Here is a 20,384-nt window from a genome sequence, read left to right on the forward strand (position 1 = left end):
GCGCTGCTTATTATTACCCACGGTGTGTGGTGCTCATTTATCGACCTCGGAAGGATGAAACGCTGAGTTTGGCGCTGCCGGGTTTCGAACCTGCGTTCGCAGGCTCTGCACCGATGTCAAAGCGAGCGCTCTACTCGCTGTGCCACTTGACCGGCTTTATGGTTGAATATACAGAGAAACGTGTGCATTGTGAACTTACATGGTCAAACTTTATGAAATTGATGAAACAGCCAAAAAGTCTGAAAGCTGGGAAGAATCCCAAGGAATTGTGTTGTTGTGAGAACAGTAAGACTTGGAAAGCTTGGGGAAGGGAACCCCTTGTGAGTGAAAGTGAATAATTTGGAATCCTGGGGAAGGGAGAGCCCCTTTCTGAACAAGAGCTGGAAGAAGCTCTGAACTTTTGTTTGAACGCTTTTTCATTTGATGCGGACATTCCTACACAGTTTGAACTAATAGATGTGAGGCTAAGTATGGATTCTGGACATGGACAGATATTTACTTTGGACTTCCTTACACAGACTATCCTTAGTTTTAGTTAGGTTGGGAAATCCCACCTTAGCATAGAGCAAGATAGACCTTAGCCCAACCTCTTTGAGATTTTAAATAAAAGTTTGTATCCCAAACTGTTCTCCGTTGTCTGTGTCTACTTCCTGGTGCCTTCACATTGGTTATATCTGTTTCGAATGATTGGTCCCAGTTAATAGTAAAGCCATTTGACTTTGCAATGGGTTAAAGTTGAGGTGTGAATCTGTCATGCCTCACCTCCATCACTTAACTCAGGACTTAGGAATGATTGCTGTAGTTTCCTAAGATAATTCAATGTTTGTTGGGTTGAATTTAGGAAGGCATTTGGCAGCCAGGTTTGGATGAGAGACAGAAAGAGATTGAGTCAATAGATGTCATCAATGTAGGTGCACGAAGAAAAGAACCAGAATACAACCCTCAAACTCTGTAACCTCTGCCCCATGAACACTAGACTTGCTGCTTCACATCTGTATTTCAGGAAGAAGCTCAAGACCCTCCTCTTCAAGGAATGTCTCCTCCTGAACACCTAGGCACACATTGCCTTCACAGCTTACCGACTCTGAGATTGAATGATCTTCCCCCCCCCCCGCTTCCTCCCCTGGTTGCTAATCGATCATTTTCAGCCAAATTGCACCCCCTATTGGTTAGTTCCATGCTCCCTTGTATTAATCCCTTGCAATCCTTCTTCCTTGTCATGTACTTGTCCCTATGACTTACAAAGTGCTCTATTGCTTCCTGAAGCTAGGTCCACACTCAATAAATATGATAATAATATCAATAGCTGTAACTGATATTTAAGTAAAGCTTCATGTCATCTGCCTATTGGTCTATGTTGGTGTCAGTATTGTCGAGGAGTTCTCCCAGATGTTAAATGTAGATGTTAAAGATGACTGGTATAGGATAGAGATGTGTGTCTTGTGTGGCACTCTGCATGTTTTTGGGCAGTGTTTGTATGTATTCTGCTTTTGTAAGATGCATGTATGAACACACATGAAATGGTTTCTGAGTGTTAGGCTTGTGCTATATGTGCCTACATACAGCAGTGCATGGTCACATGTTAGGGAGGCTAACAGGTGATTCTGCACCATTTTATTGGTAACATAACAGTAACACAATCAGAGAATGGTAGAATGATATGGTTATTTTCTTACCATTCTGAAATAGTTTTCTTAAGAAGGCAATCTTAAATAGAAGCACACTCAACCTTAGTTGGTCTCAATAAAATACAGATGGTGCAAAACACATGTTGGGAAAAACTAAACTGAGTTAATAAAATGCATTCTGGATTGATTTGTATCAAAGTGCTGGGCATGAGTGGGAAGCTCCACAAATTGATATTGGGATTTGGAAGCAGAAGTTCACCTTCCATGATGATCAGCATCAGAGTCCTATGAAATATACATGGACCAGAGCTCATAAAGCATATCTACTCAGCTGAAAATATTGCTAATCATGTCTTTGAAGACAATGGCCCTCATTACGACCCTGGCGGAAAGTGACTGACCGGACCGCCACAGCGTAAATAGCGTTTCCGCCATTGCACGAAGGAGCAAAGTGCGGCCCATTCCGACCCATCGGGCACGAGCACCACGGCATGGCGGAAGTGCAAAGTCCACGATGGCGGAAATGACCCCAAAACGGCCCACACCGCCGCCGTACGGCGCCCTAGGTGCAATACCGCCACCCATCACAGCGGACACCGCAGTGTGCGCCTACCGGAAAGTACGGTGACCGGAAATATACGGAAACGGAAGTTAAAACATGGGCCCGGAACGGGAAACATCCCGCCGTACACCTATAAAACCACTAAAACCACACAACCACTAAAAACACTACCCTGAGACACACCCCAACCCGTCATCCACCCTAGCGAAACCAAGAAAAATGGGAAAAGTAGCGAAGAAAGCGTGCGACCGCAAGCGGCAGGTCCACTTCTCCCGTGAGGAACTCACCGTGCTAACAGAGACCCTCCAGGAGAATGCTGCCGTCGTCTTCTCTACGCAAATGACCAGGACGGCACTTGCAAACAAGAAGGCCATATGGGCTCTGGTGGCACAGCGGGTAAGTGCGGTGGGGACCGCACCCCGCACCCCACAGCAATGCCGAAAGCGATGGGACGACCTGCGGATACGCGTCCGCAGCATACTCTCTGCCAACCGCAACATTGCCACAGCCACCGGGGGAGGTCCTGAATCACCCATCAAGTTGACCCCCTGGGAAGAAATCTGTGCCTCCACCATCGGAATGGAGAGCATAGAGGGAGTCGGAGGGATGGAGAAAGGAGTGCAGACATCCGAAGATTCAGGTAGGTGGGCCAGATAAAACAATGCCAAATCCACAAAGTCCAACCATGTGAAGTACCATGTGTCCAGGAGAACGTCCACACACATCGGCCTGATAGCGCACGTTAAAACCCACAATAAATACATAAATAATTAAAAACCCCTAAAACACGCACTACACGTGCAGCAGGCACACCCTAACTGCAGGCTGCCATACAACTGCACCCTCACTCCACACACAAATGAAAGCACCTCCAAGGCCCCGACCCAAATCACCCTCAGGTACCACCCCAATGCATGTGATACAATGCCATTCCAATTCCCACAGACCCATCAATAACCCTCGCCCTCCTTTACTCCACCACAGGGTCCGATCCAAACGACGAGCTTCAGGACACCCCTACCAGCACACCTGCAAAGAGGGCCAAGACCAACGGCCAAAGACCCTCCACCTCAGCTGCACGCATCAAGACACGGCAGCAGCACAAATCAGGTGGCAGCACAGAGGAGGGAACATCAACAGGCACCCCAGCAGCCAGCATGCCCACACCACCACCACCACAGGTCCCCCCAACGGATGCCACAGAAGGCACTGCCTCTGGTGGCAGCAGCACCATAGGTGACACCCCATTGATGGCAGCATGCTCCGACACAGAAGACGGGGATGTCGAAGACAGATCCATCCATGACCTATCCCAATCCCCCTGTCTGTCCCATCCCGTACAACATGAGGATACCACGCAGGTGCACCCACAAGACGACGACTGGCCATCCCCCACAAGCCCTGTGGCAAGGCAACATGAGGTCAACAGCCCCTCTGTGACACCCCCGCAAGTGGCCATGGCCCAGCAGAGCCAACAGTCCCTCGACCAGTTAATCGTGCAACAGCAGCAACTGGCCACGCTCCTCAAGGACCATGCCGATGAATGTGGGGGCACTAAGGCAGACATAAAAACATCAACTGAGACACTTAGGGCAGAAATGGAGAGAGGTACAGAGACACTAAGGGCACAAATGGAGAGTAGCACCGAGAGCCTGAGAGTCCAAATGGAGAGAAGCACCGAGAGCCTGAGGGGGGAACTGCATGCGACGTCCAAGGACGTATGTGCCGAACTTGCCGCAGTGCGCCGTGTGCTCACTGAGCTCTCGCAAACCCTTAGGGACATGCATGGACGTGAGCAGGCAGAGACATCATCCGTTGCAAGTTCCGTCCAGGGCAGCCCCCAACGTAGATCTGGGAGGAACCTGCGCTCCACAGGCAGGGGTGCCCCTGATACCCGCAGAGGGGGCTTGCAATAGCGACTGCCCACTGACAACGAGCATCTGTGGACACTGGTGTTCGGGGGGGAGGTAGGAGGGTGGAGGGGGTGTGTTGGGCTCACTTGGGTGGCGGGTCGATAGGGTGTACAACATGATATCACATATGCCGTAAACAGTGCACGATCAACCAATGAGATGTGTGGACATTGATCTTTGTGTACTAGGCCATCATAGGCGTACAGTCCATATTGTGCATGTCCCAGACACACACAGTGCCACGAGTCCCGTGTCCATGTATCAGCCACCAGGCGTGAGTGCTAGAAGCATACATCAATGAGATGCTGACGAATGTCACGGCCCTCCGGTGCCTCGCAGACTCCTTGAGGTGCTGCCACATCCCCGCCCTCATCATGACCATCATCAGGTGCTTGCAGTTCTGCGTCAGGGGGCATGGGCACATTTCTACGTACGCACATGTTGTGGAGCATGACACATGCCATCACCATCTTTGCAACCTTCTCATGGCGGTACAGGAGTGCCCCGCCAGACCTGCTGAGGCAGCGGAAACGACCCTTCAGTAGGCCGAATGCCTGTTCAATGACTACACGGGTACGTGAGTGGGCATGGTTGTAGTCCTCCTCATGCTGGTCCCGTGGGTTCCGGACTGGTGTGAGGAGCCATCTCTTCAGTGGATATCCAGCATCACCTGTATGTGGACGAGAAACGTATGATGTGGAATGCCATTGCTACGTACGCACACCCCCCCCCCCTTCCTGCCAGGTCATTGCCGAATCACATACCCCACATTATCATGCATGTAATGAGACTCACCGAGTAGCCAGGATCTGTTCCCTGCGTGTCGCTCCATGTAGCGTGGTATTGTAGAGTTCCTCAAGACCATAGAATCATGGGTTGATCCAGGGAATCTGGCACAACAATGTGTAATGATCCTGTTGGAGTCACACACCATTTGTACATTCAGAGAATGAAATTGTTTTCGGTTGCGGTACTGGGCCTCCATGGCATGTGGGACGACCAATTCCACATGGGTGCAGTCGATGGCACCAATGCAACCCGGTATGCCGGCAAGTGCATGGAATCCCACTTTTGTGTTGGTAATTTCCTGCTCCGAGCGTGGTAGGGAGATGTAGTCGTCTGCGTGCTGCAGGAGGGCATCGAGCACTTGCAATAGTGTCCGTGAGAACAGTGGCTGAGAAATGCCATGCAACTGTCCGACTGTGTGCTGGTAGGTGCCTGTGGCCAGGAAGTGGAGTACAGATACCACCTTCAGTAGGGGTGGGATGGCGGTTGGGCTATCTATCATGCTGACAAGGTCAGCCTGTGTCATGTCCACAATGGCGGCTATGGTGTCCCGGTCCAGACGGTAGAGGGTGTGGATCTGCTCATCAGTGAGGTTGAACGGATGTGCTCGGAGGCGTGGGATTGCGGGCTGCCTCTGCGTGGTGGTAGTGGCTGTGCTGGCGGCCCTTGCTGGCCCTGCCTTGCCCTCCTCCTCCTCCTGCGTCTCCTCCGTGCGGCCGGTTGTAGTTGGTGTTCGTCTTCTTCCTGGAGTTGGAGTACTTGCAGTGCTATCAGGTCCCCCAGGGCCAACATCGCGAGTCCTGCCGGTAGCATTTCGGTGTGGTTGTGGGAGGAGACTGGCTGTGCAATTTATGTGTTTTCAGGCTGTATGGCCTCCACCTGTGGTGATTCATTCCACCTGTGCAAACTGCTCTCCCCTTTGGCCGAGCACGTCCCGCACACAACGCTGCAATTCGGGGAATGGCATCTTGCTATTGCAATCATGTATTTGTACCCGATGGCCGTGTAACATTGGTTGATATGGTTGATATGTTCATTCTGCTATGTTCCCATTGTTTCACATACTATCTGTGCAGTCGCGAACAGACTTGTGAAGGGTCAGTGGTACGTAGTACTCGAGTAACGGTGGGCCCTCATGCATCACTGTACGAGTTGCAACGACGGGCGGGGCGTCCCATTTGTGGGTGAAGGCAGTTGCCATTTTCACACACAGCCGCACTAGATGGATTAATTAGTCATTTCAAACGGCCACAGATGCTTCTTCGACGTGATGTTGCAAATGAGGAATTCGAAGGGCGGCGCTTTCGGTTATCAGCTAGCGGCGAGGAAATGCCCACAGGTCTGACTGCAAATATAACGTACTATTGTTCAATGTCCTTGGGACAGGGGCCATGGCGAGGATGCAATGATTGATATGAATGGTTTGGGATGCGCAATAGCGACGTGGGCGATGAGGCCGGACGTTCCCAAATACACTGGCATTACGGGCTGGGGCACTGTGGATTTTGCAGGCTGCATAACGCACAGACTCAATGGATATTTCTAATGTTATGTGAGTAAATATTCTGGCGTTTTAATCCCGGGATGAGGGAATGATGAATGGATGCATGGGCAGGTGATTTGATACAGAGTTTGCCATGTACAGGGCTTCTTGGAATCTATCCGCCTCCCCTGCGCTATGTGATGCAGGGCTGCCATAGTGGGACCATCGTCTATCTGGCCTTGTTGAGCCCTCCCTGTCTCGACGCGCCCTCAGACACTTCCCATCTGATGGATTCTGTTTTGACAGACGCATGCACAGGTACACTCGTTTGTGATGGTGTTTACACCTCGATATAGATAGTTATGAGTCGCAAGTGGTTTTTGGGTGGTGATGAACCTTTGGAGTGGGCTAGCATGCATATGGCTGTGGATTTAGTGTGATCATTGAAGTGAGTTGTTCGAGTGTAGTTCTGATGGCCATTCTGTTCTTTTTCTTTTCTTTTGGTTGACAGGTATCTCCTCCCCTTTTGCCACTGCCATCTGTATGCCACTCCTGCAGATGGGTTTTACTCCCGACACCTGCTGCTTCGTGTTAATCAGTGGAGCAGCATTACGATCTTATGGGACGATCGCCAATGGGCCACATGCCCTTACGCAGTACTGGTGGCTCGGAGCAACATTTCGGCCTTTCAGCTGGACTAGTGCCTCCCCATTGGGACGGCCCTGCGGTTCTGTGCGCTTCAATGTTGCCTTTTCGTACGTGAATGTGGCTCTGTGTACCATGATGGAACAGGGCGTCACACAAGTAGTGGCTGGTCATTTCTTGCGGATGCAGCCCACAATGGTGAAATGTGTTTTGGAGTTCATGGCCTGATGGCTGTATGGGCTTGGTGATTTTGTTGTGCATTAAATTTCTATTCTGATTTGGCCCGTGTAGCGTTCTTCTTTGCAAGTGATGTGGCATATTCCTATTTGGGGAGCGATGTATTGTGAGGAGATCTGCATTGGGTTCCAGCTTCAGAGTTTAGTTGCGTGGTACTGTACTGGACGCGTTTGCCTACGAAGCCCGTGAGGTCAGGGATGGGGGCTGCCAATATGACTGTTTGAATGTTGTCATGCTCAGGGGCGGGGGATTGGGTTTTGTGTAACAGATGCCGGTCAGCCAGGTGGACTGGTGGAATGATGTGATTTTCGGTATATTGCTGGTCACAGGTGCCTGTGTTTGCGTGCGTTTCTTGGTGGGGGACTGTGGTCATGTCCATTGGGATGGCTTCTGTATTCGTGCCATCTGTGCCCTGCAGCTCCCATTGGCCCCTCTTGTGTTTCATTTGTTCGTTGGCATGCATGGGTGACTTGTGCATTTCAATGGTTGCATTGTGACTTCATTGCACCTACGGGGAGTTGTACTTTGTGGGCAGGGAGCGGTGTACAGGCACTCAGTGGGGCCGTTTACGGTTGATTCGCGATGCCGTACTTCTCACCATGGCGGAATGGTTCATTCCGCCATGCTTGATGGCGTTAGGTACATGTCCGCTAGGGTCGGAATTAGCGTACCCTTGCGCCATGGTGGTGTTTACGGTTTGGCATGGCGCGCGCGCGCGTGCTTGGTGCAGTTAGCGTTGGCGTTCACTACGGTGTCGCTAATGGCTTCGTACTTTGCGGTGACGGGTCATAGTCGCACCGAGCGCTATTCGATGGCGGTATTGCATTTCCGCCATCGTTTTCCGAATTCCGCCAGGGTCGTAATGAGGGCCAATGCCTTTTCAAAGGAACATATTGAATGGTCTTAAAATGTTTTTTTTATCAATTGTAAATTGTTTAATGGGCACAAAGATGTTGTTCCAGTCGATTGCAATAGCAGGAGAAGTTGTTAGTTTGTAAGGTGACAAATGATCTTAGTTTGATGTGAAAGAACTCAGCTCCCAGAGGGTCCAATTGCAGGCATCCAAGCATTACACATTTTTAATTTCAATAATTAATGTTGAAATCATGTCGCAAGCGGCGGCTAACCCGCAAATCTGTGCGAAGTGAGAAGTGAGATTGCAGTGCAGCTTGACACGCTCCTGCTACGTCCTGCTACGTTGTTTGAGCCCTTCCTCTAACATTCCTCTAACTTTCTGACTGAAGGCGAATGAAGGTGGAGAAGGCGGAGAAGCGGAGAGCCGTGAGCTGAGAGCCCGCTCTCCGTCCTGTGTCTGTCTGGCATCTGGTCTATAGCGCTCAGTCCCAGAACACCTTTCTCGGCTTTGTTCTGGTGAAGCCTAGTTGCGGTCACCAAGGTGTGTTTCAGCAGCAGGTGCTCTCCAGCTCCTTAGGTAACGTCCAGACAACATAAGGCCGGTAGTGCCATAACTTTGCTCTCACTGAATACTGTGGAAATTAGCCTTCCCCCCTGTCCCCTGATTCTCCCCCAGACTCCCTATATCCATCTACAGACTCACATGGTACCAGCACAGTGAGTGCATCCTGCACCCTGCGAATGGGCGTAGGAGCCAGCGTGATAAGGGAGCGGGACAGAGGGTGAGGGTTGCTTCAGTTGATTACCTATAAAGTGGTAAACCCACTGATTTATTCCTTCTCACTTCAAGGGGGGTGTCTGTGGGCCTAGTGCCGTTGAGCCCCTCTGTTTGTCACACCTCCTCCTTTCCTCCCCTTGGGGTGACTGTCGGCTAACACAACCTTTGAACACTGTGAGAGAACCCTGTGAGAGAACCTGACTATCTTTCCCATAACATATGGATCTTAGGAGCGGTGTGAAAACCGTGCTGACTCCACAATCGGAAGAGTTGGATGCTTCGGCTGCCCTACAATTTGCAATAAACCTGCCTCTTCCTCCCTCACCCGACCCAAGAGTCTCTTCTCAGGATGTTGAAAGCCATACGGCCAGGGGAGTTGCTAGGTCTGGAAAAGACCCGGGGCTAAGCTGATATCGGAAATGTTGGGACTGGGGGCTAGCTAGTCTTTTGGCTGTAGCTCCTGAGATTCTATCCGGGGCTACAACCAAAAGATCAGGGGCTATAGCCCCCTTAGCCCCCCCCTAGCAACGCCCCTGCATACGGCTACTATTAACAACCGTGTAGACGGTGGGACGCGCAGATTTAAGAAAGTAATCTCTAAAGCAAATGTGCTTAAGGCTACTGAGTTGATGAGATCTTCTTTTTCTAAACACGTGAATAAGAACTCGCTGGATTCCTACGACTCTTCTACTTTGGGGATTACAAAAGAGCTTCTGGGCCCTATTATGACCCCCGTACAAATGACGCCTTCAACAGGCATTGACCTGACATCTTCATCTTCGCTGTACAAGACAAAGATCTATTTCTTAATACTCCCCCTGATTTTTTCAGATGCTCAAGACTCTTGCATTACTTCTTACGGGTGCACGGTTACACCAGCTCAGCAAAGGAGGTTGTTCCATGTAATAAAAGCTTTAGATCCTCCTGTAATGGGGGTTTCTGATTCAATGATAACCGAACTAAATCATGTTTTGAGTGCTTTACTTTCCCTATTTGAAAATCTACAAAGGGACACTAAGGCACAGGCCATTAAGTGGACCTAATTTGAGGTAAAGTGCAACACCTTCAAGATCCACCAATGACCGGGTTACATCTACAGGATAATTCTGAGCCCTGCCCCAACATATCCCAGGTCGGGTCAAAACAAGGAGCCCCAACAAAAGACCTATCCATCTCACTCAAACAAACTCTCCCTAAAAAAATCTAAGAACATGGAACCTGTGAAAATTCCCAACTCTATTGCTAAAGCCTTCTTTAAATCAGTGTCCCTTACCGGGGGAAGATCTCCAACAAAGAACCATCCTCCGAATTCTGTGACCATCGCGAAGCAAGCGGATTCCAGGTGTTTCGACTCGATTGCTTTCACCAGTGGTGCGCCCCATGGAAATGATTCAGCCGGACTTCATGAGTCTCCTGCGCTTGTCAAAGTGACAGTGCCACTCCCCAACAAAAGGGACTGTGAATCCCAGTGTGACCTTCCACCGCCATGCTTAGACACTCTCCAGATGGGCATCGGCGGACTGTCCAAAGACAGTAGATTTCCAGACTTTCACGCAGGCCTCCTTCCTTATTTAGGAACCCATTCTTGTACACTATATAAAAATGAGGTGTCGGGAGTGGGTGCTGGGAAATCAGTTCATTTGACTATGCAAGTTGGGGGAGGTCAAATATCAGACTTTCGCTGATCAAGCCCTCCACGCAGCTCCCATTCTTCATAGAATCTGGAGGAGTGGCTGCCCACGTTGAGTACCTTCCCCCTCCAGATCAGTGGTGGCAAACATCAGCGGCAGAGATTTGAATGTGGAATTGAAGTCACCAAAAAGAAGACTGTTTACTCTGACCATTAACCGGTAAAAGAGGGGCCAATCAGCATACATTCCCTAGGTCTGTTAATGGGCAAACGGGTCTAGCTTCATCCAGTCACCAAATGGGAGGGGATCTGCTTGAGCATTACAGCAGGGACAGGAATTGGAATTCTAAAGCAAACTCTGACTATACCTACTCAGGGATCATTATGAATATTGAGACATTTACAGTTCTTTCCCGGAATAGCTGCGGGGACACTCACTTATTCAAAAATATTGATTTGGGTCTATTCTTGCAGGGAGACACTATCATTTTTATTAGGAATCTTGGTTACTGAAACACCTATAGTGGATGGGTATGTTTGCTTTGCTTCCCCAACTATTAAAGGTACTAGGAGTCGGCCTTCTTGTGGTCTAGTTATCCTTCTAGAAAAGACAGCATGGTTGATATTTGATAATGTGGTTATAGCAAAAAAATGTCTATTGGGAGTTCAAGCTACCATGTTGCATAATGGAAATAATCATAAAGGTCTGTTGTTCAACATTTACTGGCACCATAACTGACCACTGTTCAAGCTATTTTGTAGGAGGTTGCCGACCTCATCTCAGGTTGGAATAACGGCACTGGGGAGGGCGGAATTATTCTGGAGGGGACTTAAATTCCTTTTGTTTCTCTGATTCAAACCCATGTCCCAGGCCGAAACGGCCACCTGTCCCCGAAAACTTCAAGCATGGAGCCCGATGGCTTGACTCCTTGAGAGCGTTGGAGCTCTTCTGCTTAAATGGTTCAGTCCAATGCCAGAGAACATGATCAAAGGGTACGAAACAGGCAATACTCGATTACGTATACGTGGATGAGCTTCTGTTTCATAAGTGTTGCACATTTAATGTTAAAACTACAGAGCTCAGTGACCATGGGATGATAATTGCTGAGTTTGACTGGCCAGTTGCCAGGGCCACGACCTCCAACTTACCATCAGTTTCTGTAAACCAAAGAGCTAATCGAATAACTTGGAATCCACACAAGGCTTCTATGGTAAATAGAAGAGCAGAGAAACAACTGGCGACCAGTACACTGGATTGGAAAATCTGTACCTTCATTGTAAACCAGTTTGACTCATTTCTATCCAATGTTTTGGGGAATGCACAGGAGAGAATTAAGACGCCAAATAGGAAACTCCATCACTTCAACCAGGGCTTGTCCACGCATAAGAAGGAAATGAGGAAAACAATTAGGGATATTAAAAGGGAAAGACAACTTTTCGGCCATTGGTGTAGACAACATAAACGTATCCTTTGTCAGAATAACGCTCAATGTATGATGACTGCATTTTGGCAAACATCTTCTGCCTTGTTTTGCGGTTAATAAATCACTTGGGAGGTACTTAGTGCGATTTTCAGCTAAACCGCATCAGCGAACAACACTGGGTTTCCCACTATCAATCTAAACTGGGGTCTAGTGAGACCTTCGATTCCCCTCACCTCTTTCTCCAGGGGGTGAGTGTGGACGAGTGGAATATTACTGTGGAATTCGATGAAATCGCTGAACTCATAAAGGCTAGTAGTAATTCTAGAGCTCCCGGCCCCAACAACCTCTCTAATCTGCTCTTTAAGAATGATCCTGCTACGTAGGCCACCATTTTGACCCTTTACTTTAGACCAGCTGAATTCAAACTGTGGGGTGCGCCCCACAGGGGTCCGCGGCCGCATCCTTGGGGGGCTGTGAGAACCCAGCATGAAATGTAAAAAAAAAAAAAAAAAAAAAAAATTATGTATATATATTTTTTTTAGATTGGAAGAAATGGGCTGGGTTGGCTCACATGGTCTGGCTGAAACATGAAACTGTCTCGGGCACCAATGAAAAAGAGGCCCGCAGTTGTAAATGGATATTCATTCCTTTAGTCACATACTGTTTGAATAGTACCCAAGGGGGTGCTTTGTGTTAAAATGTAAGTAAATTGTGATATTTAAAAAATATATATTCAGCAACAATGGTCAAAATTACTAACTGCATAGTGAAGTAACTCATCAAACTGGCCCACATTGGCCAAAATGGTGGCCCATTTTGACTGGCCCACACTAGCATTTTACATATTTGGTACAGGCATTGCCCTATTGCCCTGTAGGCCAGTCCAAGCCTGGTAGCTCATCCATAATGGCGAGGGGGCGCCCACCCAGTGGCCCCCTCACCCATTATGGAGTAGCTAAGGAGCCAGTCCAATGAAACAATGAGCAGTCTCTCAGCTGCTTTTTCCAGCTGAGGGAGTGCTCCTGGGCTGGCTGAACTGTCAAAGGGAAACACTATTTTCCTTTGACAGTTTAGTTCAGTTCCCCAGCCGCACATGCTCACTGAGCCATGCATGGCTGGGGCATTTTGCTTCACCAGCATAGCATAGCTCATTGGAAATGCTGGCTGGGGCACTGCATGTCTGTATGTGCGAGGGCAAGCTCCTGGGCCTCCTCGCACATACCGACAGAGCAGCCTGGAGCAGGGCGTTTCAGCACCCACACGCAGGCAAATGCAGAAGGTATGTTTATGTTGATTTTTATTATTTAAACATGTGTATGGATGCGTGTATGCTTGTGGTATGAGTGAGTGCATGGTGATGGATGCTTGTGTGAATGATAGAGTGAATGCTGTATGAATGTGTTGTTTTGGTCCGTTGAGCTGATTTTGGAAAGTGGTCGATAGAGGGGCTAAGGAGGGTTGTACAACAAAGGCATTTTAAAAATGCCTAAATGCCTTTGTTGCAAAATCCCCCTACCCACCTGCCAAAATCAGCTCTACTTCTGAAGCACTCTGGAGCTCAGGGGACAGGGATGGTATTTTTTTACTGGATTCCTATCATAGTTGTCCAGTCAAAAATACCATGCTTTTACCCTTGGCACCCTAGCGCCTTGCATACACACATAATCATGTTGATTGTGTTAGGCCCAGTGGGGCCCAGGGACAGGGATGGTATCTTTTTACTGGCCATCTATCATAGATGTCCAGTAAAAAATGTAATGCCTACCCCCTGGGCCCCCCAGAACCAATTTCAAACTGTTTGGCTATTTACACACTTTTTTTTAAGTATGCTCTACAATGAAACATTTTAACCCATTCAAAATTCATGGGGGAAACCCCCCCTTCCCCCTCTTGATTGGTTCGGGCTCCCGCGCTGCGATCGGTCGTTATGGCATTTTTGGGGGAAATAGTTATGCCCCTCCACTTAAAAAATTCACCAGCTGCCACTGGCCCTGGGAGATGGGGGGAGCCGAGGGACTCTGGTGGGAGCAGGATGGGCGGGAACCATGGGATAGTGGTGGGAGCAGGGTGGGGAGATCCCAGGGTGTGTGATGGGGTGGGGGGAGCCCAGGGACTGGGTAAGAGTGGGATGAGGGAGCCCAGTGACTTTAATGGGAGCTGGTGGGGGAGCCCAGGGATTACACTGGGAGTAGGGTGCGGTGACGGCACGCAATACATACTGTCCATTTGGAATTTTTGGGGGGGCCCGGCCTGCCCAAATTTTGCTAAGGGGGGCCCAGGCCAAAAAAGCTTGACGATCACTGCTTTAGACAGATTATAAAGAATAAAAAATTGCCTCCAAGTTGGCAAACTGCCTACCTAATACGAATTTACAAGCGTGGAGACCAAAATAACGCCAGCAACTATCGTCCCATATCAGTGCTGGATGCTGATAGTACAACCTTCGTGTCCATGCTACTCAAACATCTGGAAGCTTGGTCTGTTGAAACGGGGCATTTAAAAAAATGGCAGACCGGATTCCATAAAAAGCACAGTACAAACCTCAACGGCCTATTACTGAAATATGTCACACATGATCAGTTTCAACCTTACTTCAGCATTTTACTCTGTTAACAGGAATCTATTATCGAAGAAGCTGGCAGGTTGGAACATCCCTATGGGTCTGTTGAGATTGATCATCACTCTTCATGAAAATTCAAAAGTGAGGGTGAGGTTTAACAGATGAGGGGATGTTTCCTCACTGATCATCACCACATCAGGGGTTAGACAAGGGTGCATGTTGGTGTCATGTCTATTTAACTCATATACCTCTGACATGTGTGACATGCTAGAGAAGGCTGCTTTCGCATCTCCCAGCCTTAATAACCATCGGCTGTCCTAGGTGTCCTACGCGGATGACTTTCTTTTGTTTGACCTCACTCCCCGCGGTCTGCAGAAACTGATTGATGCCTTTGTTATTTATACCAACGCCAATGATTTGTCAATCAACTGGACTAAGACCAAGGTATTGACATTTTCGAAAAAATGTATTTACCAATGGTGGGTGGAAAGCCATAAACTGGAGACAGGCGATTCCTTGATTTATCTGGGGTTACGGTTTGTCTCGAAAACCCTCAAAGCAATCATTGGTGGAAACCCTTGTAAACAAGAACTTGGTCCTATGTTCCCAATTGAAAAAAATCAATGGGATGTATGGAAGGATTTCTGTACTCCCATCACTCAAGTTCTATCTTGGAAAAATAGTCCCAAAAATTCAGTAAGGGCTTGAAATACAGGACATAGTAATTCTTGATGTTCTTAATAAATTGGAGGCTTCTCTCTGGAGAAAACTGTTTCATACTCCCAATTCTCTCCCAGGAGTCCCATTAAGATATTATTTAGGATTCCAGTCACTTAGATCGATGGGAATTTGGAGTTTCCGCAATTTGTACCAAAAGATCCTTACTGCAGATTGTCTCCACTCTTTATGAAGATGTCAGGGCGTCTCTGCCTTGTCAATCCACACTTGACCCATTTAAGTTCCAGAAGGAATGCAAGGATTTTCTTTTGTTGATAGGCTCTTTATGTGATGAACTAATAAATTGACCTCAGCACACCAAACATTGGTTGAAATTGGGGGATTGGCCTCAAACGATCGATCTATTACATTCACTACCATCCCTTGCTCATTTGAGTACAGATCACAAGAAACCCGGGGTTGTGGCACCTTTCTTATTAGTCTACCCTACTAGGTCAGCAAGGAATGAATTCTGTAGATTTTGGTGGAATCTTTTGTAGACTAGGGAGACTAGATTGAGATACAAAATGATTGAAATAAGAGACGCCAAATGCAGATTATGTGAGGGTGGTTCAATTAAAACATCAAGAAGTGAATTATTGGAATGTCCCTCCATGAATGCTGTCTGATTTAGACTAGGTGCTAACGAAACCATCTCAAATGAAACCAGGTTTTGGAATATTTTCTATTGAGAATCTTTGTATGTTCTCTTTTTTAAGATTTGTACATTTTATTGCGTCACATGTTATTGTGGATGTATTTTAGATTGATTTTGTTCTCAATGGTTTTATTTATATAAAGTTTCTTTGTCTTTGTTAAAAGCTGCAAGTCAACTAAATAACAATACAGAAAAAAGATATATATATATGAGTTGCAATATTTTGTACAGAGCAGATAACACATGTGGATAAATACAGAACAAATGAGTACTAAATAAATATGGAAAAATAGAGTCATAATCGACAACACATAAATTCCATAAAACCGGGAGCTAATTAATAATGCTGAGTTACTGATAATATTCTCACATGCCCCAATATTTTAGTAGTAATAATACCAGGCCACTGATCATCCTGAGCAGCTGAGGCTATTGAAACACTGAAAAAATGTGTTCAAACATTTGTAAACATGAATCTAACCAAGTAGGCTGATGGAGCATTGAACAACAATCCAGTATACGATAATAAAAAAACATTCCATTAGCCAGTAATGTAAAAACATGATACTGAAAACTATTTTAAGATATGAAAAGAAAGAACTTTGGAATTCAATGTGGAATATACCATTACAGTACTAAATTCCAATCAGATACAATATTCTTTTTTTGCATGTGTATTACTTTATTAAAAACATTTCATATATGATCAAAAGCCATTTAAATTCATCAGAAAGTCCTAAAATCACCAATTGCAAATAATCAGTGGCATACTACATTGAGTAAAGTCAAAAACAATTAAATAAAAGAAACAAATAAAAAATCAACACATGCAATCCTAAATCTACAGAAGTACCCTATGAAGGTTATAAATTAAATATTATCATAAACCTCTCTCAGTATATATTAAATGTTTTTTCATCAAACAATTCATGTATGATTTTAATAACTCTAATCAGAACAATTATCAGGGGTATTTGGCTCCCCTCAAAAAGGCGTTGCCACAGCACACTAGAATTATGTGTGTCAAAATCATGTACAACCAAATATCCTACATCTAGAAATATATGTTGTTGTGCATTCCAGAATTACGTTTTTCAAAGTGTCAGGTGTGTTAATTCTTCTACGGCCATGCACCCAAGAATCTAGGCACTGACCACAACCACAACAGCATAATACGGCCATGCACCCAAGAATCTGGCCACAACCGCCACACCACAACTTGCCCTTAACTTCCCGATTCATATGCCATCTGCAGACACCAAAATAGACGGCCAACCCTATTTTTCACCAATGCCAATATCGCCATATAATCTAGATTGCACTCCCCTATTCTAACAAGCCCTCTTGTAGTCACCAAATAACCCCAAACGTGTTTCTACAACTGCCCACTGAACATTTACTATTACAATGGTCATGGCCAGATTCTTGGTTGCATGGCCTACTTTTTAACCTATGCAAACATCCTCATATCATCTACATTCCACTCCTCCACCCTAATAAAGCCTGTCTGTAGTCACCAGATAAGCTGCCGCGGCCAAGACTCTGTCCGCAGACTAACGCCATGTCCACGGACTGCCGCACCCTGCACGCTCTTCTTATACCTAAACAAATAGCCCCATATCATCTTTCTTTCACTCCCCCAACCTTCTCAGCCCCTCTTTACAACACCAAATGTCCCAAAACATGTTTTCCAGCCTTGTTCCCCACTGCGCTGTCAGCAGACAGTCACTGGTATCCACGGATAGAACATGGCATGCGTTTCGGAAAAATATGAAGCACATCGCACTTTTCACCAACCAATCAGTTGGCACGTCGGGTACGTGGACCAAACACAGAGATCTTTTTTTTTTACCTACATTTCACCCGTTTTAAAGATAACTACCAGGCGGATTTACACCAAATCTACAAAAGCACGCTTTTGGGACCAAGCCGCTGCTCCTGCTGCAAATTTGGTGAAAATCCGTCCAGCGGTTTGGGCTGTAGACTTGAGCAAAGAATTTTTTCCATTGCGTCTATGGAAAAAAAACATTTTGGGACCCCCCCTATAACTTTGCCTGCCCTTAACGAAACCTCACCAAACTTGCCAACAAAATTCAGACGGGCCACATACTTTTTTTACAAAGTCTGGTAAGGATTTGTCCAGGGGGAACGAAGTTATAAGCCGCCCAAAAAGTGCTCTTGCTTTGAGCCACTACCGCAGGCCCGGTAATATAGTGGATATCAAGGATTTCAATGCTCCATCTGTCTTATACACAAAAGAGCAATAAATAGGCATTTGAGATGTTCATATGGTATTATGTGGGGATTTTAATTCTCCACAGAGTCAATTGATGGACCAAACCTTTGTCTACAAACATGGAAGTTTGATTTGTTTGCTGCCTGGAATTACCACCATTTAGAGTAGAGGGGGTTATTTTTTTTGCAATACTGTTGAACAAGACTCAAGGATTGATTTTTGTTTTATCTCTTCAAGGTTGGTTAGACAAACCAAAGAATAGCATTTAGGTACTCTCCTGTTTTAATTAAGATTGATATTTCCAATTCAGAGATGCTACCAAGGAAATGCTTTGTGGAGCAGGAGGGCAACATTTTTTAAGATTAATAAGGAATTGGTTTGAAGGCTTGTTCCAAAGGTTTCGTGCCATCATACACCTACAACCCTATCCAAGCTGTTACTTTATTTTGTACTGGCCTCGTTTTGAGTCTTGATTTTGAGATATTAGATATTTTGCACACTATCTAATTTATTTTCCAGTTTTTGTTTTGACCAGCTTCTTCATCACATTCGATAAATGCATCTAGGCTGGAAGAGTTTAACAAGGTGTAGAAAAAAATAGTGCATTAGCCTAAGGAACAGATTTCAAGTTGACCACACATCACAATTAGACCAGCCATCCCTCAATAGACATTTGTGATGTCATCTTTGATGTCCTGGGTGTTAGTGTTAGCAGTGCACAGTGGCGCGAGTTATGGTTGCTTATGTTACCATAACTGCCGAATCTCAGGGGTTTTTCGGTTTTACTTTGAACCATAACGTCCCTTTAACAAAGTTTTTTCACTGAATTTCATAGGTTTTTAGTAGCGCAACTTAACCATAACGTCCCTTTAACAAAGTTTTTTTACTGAATTTCATAGGTTTTTAGTACCGCAACTTAACCATAATGTCACTTTAATAAAGTTTTTTCACTGAATTTCATAGGTTTTTAGTAGCACAACTTAACTATAATATCCTTGACTTCATATACATGTAACATAGAACATACTAACCCCCTCATAGTGATTTTCATGTCCGCGGACTACCGCCATGTCCGCGGACATATCGAAAATCTGAGCGTGGTGAATGTAAATTTGAATAGTGTGCCCCATTTCCCCTTTGAAGTTGGCTCTGAAAAGAGCCGTTTTTTTTGTTTTTTTTACAGATGCTTGACAGACACCTGTTATTTTGTATCTATTTTCTTGTTTTTTCTTCTTACTTTACTCCTAAAATCTTCACATAACCTTCTCCAAAGCAACCCTTACATTCCAAAATAGAAAGGCATTTCCCGTAAAAGATAAAGAAATGCCATCTTCTTTAAAATTAACAGCATTACTGGCATCAATATTCTCATTATTACAGAAGAACATACCAGCTCTAAGCATGAAGGCATACATGCCTCGGTTGATGACACACCTAGCAATGTTTTGCCGAGGACAAAAAACTGAACTATATTCCCATATTGCCCTAGGTAGTAATCCAGAAAAAATTACTTTCGCATTTGAAAGGATCTTCATTACGGCTTGAACCAAGCGTTCCAAATCAGCCAACAAAGTAGGGGCACTGACGATGCCCAAATGGAAAGCACCATAGTGCAAAACTACCACATGCGGACTGTTCATCGTGGCCATATCCTCACAAACTTGTACAATTCCCTGTACATTGCAATCAGGCACAGTGTCCACACCACCTCCACTCCTTTCACATCCAAGTTCTTTGCAACATGCCTGCATTGAGCGTACTGTTGTAAACCATACACAAACATATCTCCAAGCACCAACACCCTGACTTTCTCCACTTCTGCCATCTTCACCACACACAGTCTCTTTCAACACAAATCCACAACCTCGACATCTGATTGGCTGATCCGTACAGTCTTCTTTCCATGTTGGATTTCCTGGAAAAACCCGGATGTAGCACGCCCTGTCCACGAACAGCCGCGGTGTCCGCAGACGGCGTCCACTTTACTCTCTGTGCCATTCCCTCATTGCATACAGCTAAGCAATCACACAATACGAATAACGTCCTCAGAACACCCCCATTTTGTGAATTTTCGAACATTTCAGGACAATTATCATTTCATTATTCAACATATTAACATTACAAATATTATACTTTCATCTTGTACTCTGCATACAATGCTATGTTTCTCCATTAGTAGCTCAGTATACTAGATAGAATCCCATAATACAATGCTATTTATATCAATGCATCGTTCAAAGCACTAATAACGGTATGATATTTATTGCAATAT

The sequence above is a fragment of the Ambystoma mexicanum genome, chromosome 7q (genome assembly GCF_040938575.1).
Source record: "Ambystoma mexicanum isolate Mex_15411 chromosome 7q, UKY_AmexF1_1, whole genome shotgun sequence".
In the NCBI taxonomy this organism is placed as follows: domain Eukaryota; kingdom Metazoa; phylum Chordata; class Amphibia; order Caudata; family Ambystomatidae; genus Ambystoma; species Ambystoma mexicanum.